At 38.8% G+C, this 6394-nt stretch overlaps 1 pseudogene; it reads left to right on the plus strand.

Moving 5' to 3' along the window:
- Positions 1-1027: 1027 nt before the first annotated feature.
- LOC102730866 (exocyst complex component 3 pseudogene) lies at positions 1028-4120 on the plus strand (annotated as a pseudogene).
- The last annotated feature ends 2274 nt before the right edge of the window (positions 4121-6394 follow it).

Raw genomic sequence — 6394 nt, forward strand, 5'->3', positions numbered from 1 at the left:
CCCTCACTCCAACGGAAAAAATTTAAAACTGTATAAAAATTGTTTTGAAATTACCCATTTGAAGTAATCATAAAGCAACACAGTAAGAAGTTGAAGGCTAAGATCCAAGAGAAAAGAACATTGAGTGAGCTCACCAGTCTCTGCTGATTCTTCCCTAGTAATTGGCACCAACCCGCAGGTCAAATTGGCTTTTAAAGCTAAGAGCTCTCAGCAGTCTGCTGGGTTGGGAGGAAGAAAAATGGAGTCGAGGGATATCAAGGCTGCTAGGAATTGAGGGGACTAGGTTTGGAAGAAAAGAGAATTGGAGAACTGTGAGCATAACTTTCTGTGCTTCTTTTTTTCCCTGAGGATATTATTTATCCCTAACATTTTCATTGTAAGAGACTGAGAAGCCAGGAAGAAAGGACCGGGTAAGAAGCTAAAAAGCTAAGCAGAGCTTTTGCCAGTCTCAGCATGCTGGGGAGGGGAAAATTGGCATTCAAGGCCTGGCAAATGGATGAGCCCAGGTAAACAACCTTTGCTTTCAGTTGATGTTCTTGAACGGTCCTACTTTAGGATTACTTCAAACTAGAAATAGGATAGTTCTCACAAAGCCTGAAATCAGCTTCCATGCTCCCCATTCCCTGATCGTATCAAGGTGATCAATCCCTACCATAACTACCTATAAGTAAAAAATAAATAAGCCCTCTCTGATGGAAGGTAGCATTATTCAGAGTTTCTACACAATATCCAGCACTCTATATAAATGATTGGAATCAGTTTTATCTTTGCCTTAATTTATCTTTAGCAACCTAAATGAGCTTCCAGATGGGCCCCCAAGCTTTGCTTCCTTCTAGTTGCTGAGATATGGCAACGTTGATAGTCTCTTTTATTCCTTTTTTGCCTTTAAGAAATAAGTAAATAATTACCACGCATGACAATAGAGAGACTCAAATGACCAAAAACCAAGAGAAAAGAAACAGACAATGGAGACAACCTACAGATGATCTAGATATAATACAGAAGACATATTTTAACTGTGATTAACATGTTTAAGAAATTGGGTGATACTTCAGCAGGGTGCCCAGTGGCAGTGAGGAGGGGTGACTCTAGTATCACAGATGCAGGGGATTTTACCTGCTTTTTAGCCACCAAGAAGAGAGATCAGGAAGATATTGCAAGGGTGTTCCAAAGAGATACTGGGCTGCTTCAGTGACCAGGCCAGCTGAACAAAGTGGAGCACCATGGCAGAAAAGAGGCCTGGAAAAGGGCCTCGACAGAGGCCAGATGGAAGGTCACTATCCATTTGTGGTTGCACGGGTTAGCTGCATGGGCCTTAGCCAGCTCCATAAAGCACTGAATGACATCAGAGACATCCAGAAATCCCTTGCCGATGTCAGCAGACTGCAGAGCAATAGTACTATTGAGCAATAGTGCCATTGAGAGCATGAAGTATGCTGTGATGTGGCATAGCCGGGTCACTGCTGCTTTGGAGAAACTCAAGAACATCTCAGGACCCCAAATTGTGAGGGAGACACAGGACCTCATTGAACAAGGGGCATTCCTGCAAGCCCAGTGGAAGCTGGTGGACCTAGAATGCTCTCTGCCAAGAAGGGCTGACATATAAGCAGTCCCACATGAACAGAGGGAACATGCACAACATGACCCTTATCCATGGCTACTTTGGGAGCATGCAGGGGCTCTCAGATGAGTTGACCGAGCAATGTGGATGGTGCTGCAGAGTTTGCTGGTCATTGTCTCCTGTGACCCCACTTGCTGGTCTCAGTTGTCAGGATCATTCAAAAGGAAGAAAAATTGACCAATGTGTATCTGGCCAAAAAGAGCAAACTAGCTTGGTTTCTCCCCAAGAGGCCCAAGAATTGCAAAGAGAAAATGTTTGCCATCTTGGATGGAACCATGAATACTAGAATTGACACCACACAGGCAGTCCCCAGGCATTCCAACAAGTTGTGGTTTATATGCCACCCAGAAATCATGGATAATCCATCATTGCCAAAAACCTAATGGTTGAGTGTATTCCTTCCCATTATGAGATTTTCAGAAACCATCTGAACATATGCCATCAGGCTCTGAGAAAACAGATGCAAGAGCTTGAGTCAGAAGACCTAGAAGCAAATGAGATCATGAGCCTGTGGTTGACATGGGTCTCAAACCCCTACACAAGCACAGAGATGACGGGGAATGTGGAATTGGCCCAGAAGTGGATATCCATGCCCCAGAACCTTTACTTTCTCTAAAGTAGTCTTTGATCTGCTCCACAGGTACATGTCAATTCTCACTTCAGACATTATTACCTGGCTGCAAAAAGCACTTGAAACAGACAAGAAAGACTGCGTAAAAGATGCTGAGCCTGAAGACTGACCAAAGTGGGTACTACTGGGTAACACTCCCTTCTAGATGTTTGAACAAATTTTTGAAGTGGCTGCTCAGATAAGTGAAAACAAAGGTTTGTGACATAAACTAGTCTGTATCTTTAGCAAATGAATTCTTTGATAAGTAGATGCAAAGATGAAGTTCAGTTGTATAAGGAAGAACAGCTGAGAAGTCAGCAATGCTCACACTATGTTCAACATATGATAGCCATCAACTGTCAGAGCTTTGAAGAATTTATATTTGGTTTAAAAAGGGAGTATTTGAAAAAACGAAGTAGAAGAGGGCCTATCTCTGAACCATCCAAACATGGATTGGATTTCAGACCCCATTGCAAAGGAGGGTTGCAGAAGCCTTCTGGGGGAGATCTTCTAGATCTGGAGCAACATCTCAATGAGTTGATGACAATGAAGTGGCTGTTAGAGTCAAACACTGTAAAAATAATCTGTCTCACTGTGGAAGAATATTTCAATGATTTTGCCAAAATCAAAAAGCCATATAAAAAGAGGAGAATGGCAAGTGGAGTACCTGTGGGTCATCATGCAGAAGCACATCTCATTCTGGAGCACCAAGGAGCATGGGGAGGTTCTGAGAGGATGGGCAGGGAGGCTGAGGAACTCCACTTCTTGTTCCAGAAGCTGGCTTATGGATTTGGTGAAGATTCAGGTGGACATGGTGACACTATCAATGCCACTGCAGAAGTTATTAAGCTTACTGACCCTTCTCTGCTCTATGTGGACATCTTGACTCCAATCAGCAAACACCCAGACTCCAGGGATGACCACATCAGCATGTTCTTGGCTATGTGAGGGGACACTGGCCCAGCAGGACACAAAGCAGACCATCATCAAGACTCTGGAACAGGGCCCAATGCAGATGAATCTAAACTACATGCCCATCTTCAAGGAAATCATAATTGCTAGGATGAACAGAGCAAAGCTTTTCAAATAACCTGTTGGTTTTCAGCTTTATGTACATTATTTGCACTCATCATCCCCACCCTCAGAAATATATTAAAGCAAAAGTGACTCTTGAGGGGTCACATTAGATGTTTCAGTCCCTCGTGCCTATCTCTTGAAGGGCTAAGCATGTTTGTGAGGTAGCCGGGCACATGGCTTCTTGGAGAACAAGTACCGTGCTGGCTGTGATTCTTCAAGTTCTCTCATTTTGTTGTAAACACCTTTCTGAGGCAGAATTCTAATGTAAAATGCCTCATGGTAGATTGTTTATCACAATGGTGAGAAGGTGTGTGGAGAGGGAAGAGCCCTGTCTTCATTCACCCCTTGGTCTTCACTCATTTCTGCATTAAGACTTCTAAAACTCTGCTGCTTAATAAATGAGGCTGAAATCCTGCAGAGAAACAAAAAGGAAAAGAAGAGAAAAAGAAAAATTAGGTGAAAAAATGGAGAAAGTTACCGGAAAATGATGATCCATCAAAAAAAATATTAAGGAATAATAACTTTTATTTTTTCCAATGTTATTGAGATATATTTGATATATAATATTGTGTAAGTTTAAAGTGTATATACATATATGTATGTATTAGAAAATGATTACCATGATAAGGTTAGTTAACACACAAATTTCATGTGTACAGTACAGTATTGTTAATTATAGTCACCATGCTGTATGTTAGATCCCCAGAACTTACTTATACTTTGTACACTTTGACCAAATCACCCATTTCTCCCACGCCCAGCCCCTGGCAACCACCAGTTTACTCCTTGTTTTATGCATAGAAGTGGGATTATATAGTATTTGTCCGACTTATTTCACTTAGCATAATGCCATCAGGAGTCATATATGTTCTTACAAATGGCAGGATTTCCTTTCTTTTTTATGACCAAATAATATGCCATTGTATATATGTACCACATTTTCTTTTCCACTCATCTGTTGATGGGCACTTAGGTTGTTTCCATGTCTTGGCTCTCATAAATAATGCTGCAACAAACATTGAAGGGGGGTGCAAATATCTATCCACTAATCACTAATCACTAATAAGATAGTGATTTCATTTCCTTTGGATATATACCCAGAATTGGGATTGCTGAGTCCTATGGTATTCTATTTTTAAATAAAATTTACCTATTTTTGGGAACCTCCATACTGTTTTCCACAGTGGCTGTGCCAATTTATATCCTTTTATGGTTCCATACAAATGTTAGGATTGTTTGTTCTATTTCTGTGGAAAATGCCATTGGAAATCTGATAGGGATTGCACTGAACTTTTAGATGGCTTTGGATAGTATGGAAATTTTAACAATACTAATTCCATCTATCCATGAATACAGGTTATCTTTTCATTTACTCGTATCTTCTGCAATTTCTTTCATCAGTGTCAGAGTTTTCAGTCCACTCTTTGATGCTATTGCTTATGGGATTGTTTTCTTCACTTCTCTTACAGATATTAAATTGTTGGTGTATAGAAATGCAACTGATTTTTTCCTTATTGATTTTATAACCTGCAATTTTACTGAATTTATTAGCTCTAAAAGTTTTTTTAGTGGAATCTTTAGGGATTTCTACATATCAGGTCATGTTGTCCGCATAAAGATACAGTTTTACTTCTTTTCCTATTTGGATGCCTTTTATTTCTTTTTTGCCTAATTGATTTGGCTAGGACTTCCAGTACTATGTTGAATAGAAATGGTGAGAGTGTGCATCCTTGCCTTTTTCTAATCTTAGAGGAAAAACTTTCACTTTTTCACCACTAGGTATGATGTATGTTATGGGCCTTTCATATATAGCTTTTATTACAGGGAGATAATTTTCTTCTATTCTTAGGGGTTTTTTGAGAGTTTTTATCATGAAAGGATGTTGATTTTTGTCAAATGCTTTCTCCGCATCTATTGAGATGATCATGTGGTTTTAATCCTTTATTCTGTTAATGTAGTATATCACATTAATTGATTTTTACGGGCTAAACCATCCTTGCATCCCAAGATAAATCCACTTAGTCATGGTGTATGATGCTTTTAATGTGCTGTTGAATTTGGTTCACTAGTATTTTGGTGAGGATTTTTGCATCCATGCTCATCAGAGATACTGGCCTGTAGTTTTCTTTTCTTATAGTGTGTTTTAAGTCTGACTTTGACATCAAGGTAATACTGGCCCCAACAAACAAGTTCGGTAAAGTTCTGTCCTCTTCAGTTCTTTGGAAGAAATTGAGAAGGATTGACATTAATTTTGGGGGGCTTTTTTGTTTGTTTTTTTGTATGTTTTTGTTGTTGTTTGGGAGGTTTTGAGGGATTTTTTTGGCTTTTTCTTTATTTGTTTTTGGGGTTTGTTGTTGTTGGCATTCATTCTTTAAGTGTGGGAGAATTCGCCAGTGAACCCATCTGGCCCTGGGCTTTTCTTTGTTTTGGAAGCATTTTGATTACTGATTCAATCTCCCCACTAGTTTTAGGTCTGTTCAGATTTTCTATTTCATTATTACTCTGCCTTGGTAAGTTGTATGTTTCTAGGAATTTATCCATTTCCTCTAGGTTATCTGTACTGCATCATCTTACATGTCAAAATGTTCTTCTGTAGTAATTTTCCTTGTTCTAGATGTATATCTTAAGAAATTCTTTTAGAAAATGTGTGGTGGTAAACTCTCATAGTTTTTTATGTCTTTGTAAATATATCTCATCTTTATTATGGAAAAAAATTTCTTAAGTATAAAATTCTTTGTTGAAAGTTATTTTCTCTCAATACTTTGAAGTTATTCCATTGTCTTCTGGCTTACACTGTTATTTTTAAGGAGTGTGATCTGCTCTTAAATGTCTGTCTTATGACCTTTTATTTGTCTTTCTTTATCCTATTATGGCCCCAGATATAAATTGTTTTTTTATTTATCTCGCCTGAAATACATTGTACTAGTGGGATTTTTGTTTGTAATAGGAAATTTAGAGCCATTGTTTCTTCAGTATTACCCCTCTTTCACATTATTACCTACTTCTGGCACTCTGATTGGGTATACTTAGACACGTCTTCTACATATTATAATGTCTTTCATAATGTCCATTTTTTTTATCATTCT

Source organism: Leptonychotes weddellii, chromosome 2 (genome assembly GCF_054177405.1).
Source record: "Leptonychotes weddellii isolate Sample4059 chromosome 2, ASM5417740v2, whole genome shotgun sequence".
Classification (NCBI taxonomy): Eukaryota; Metazoa; Chordata; class Mammalia; order Carnivora; family Phocidae; genus Leptonychotes; species Leptonychotes weddellii.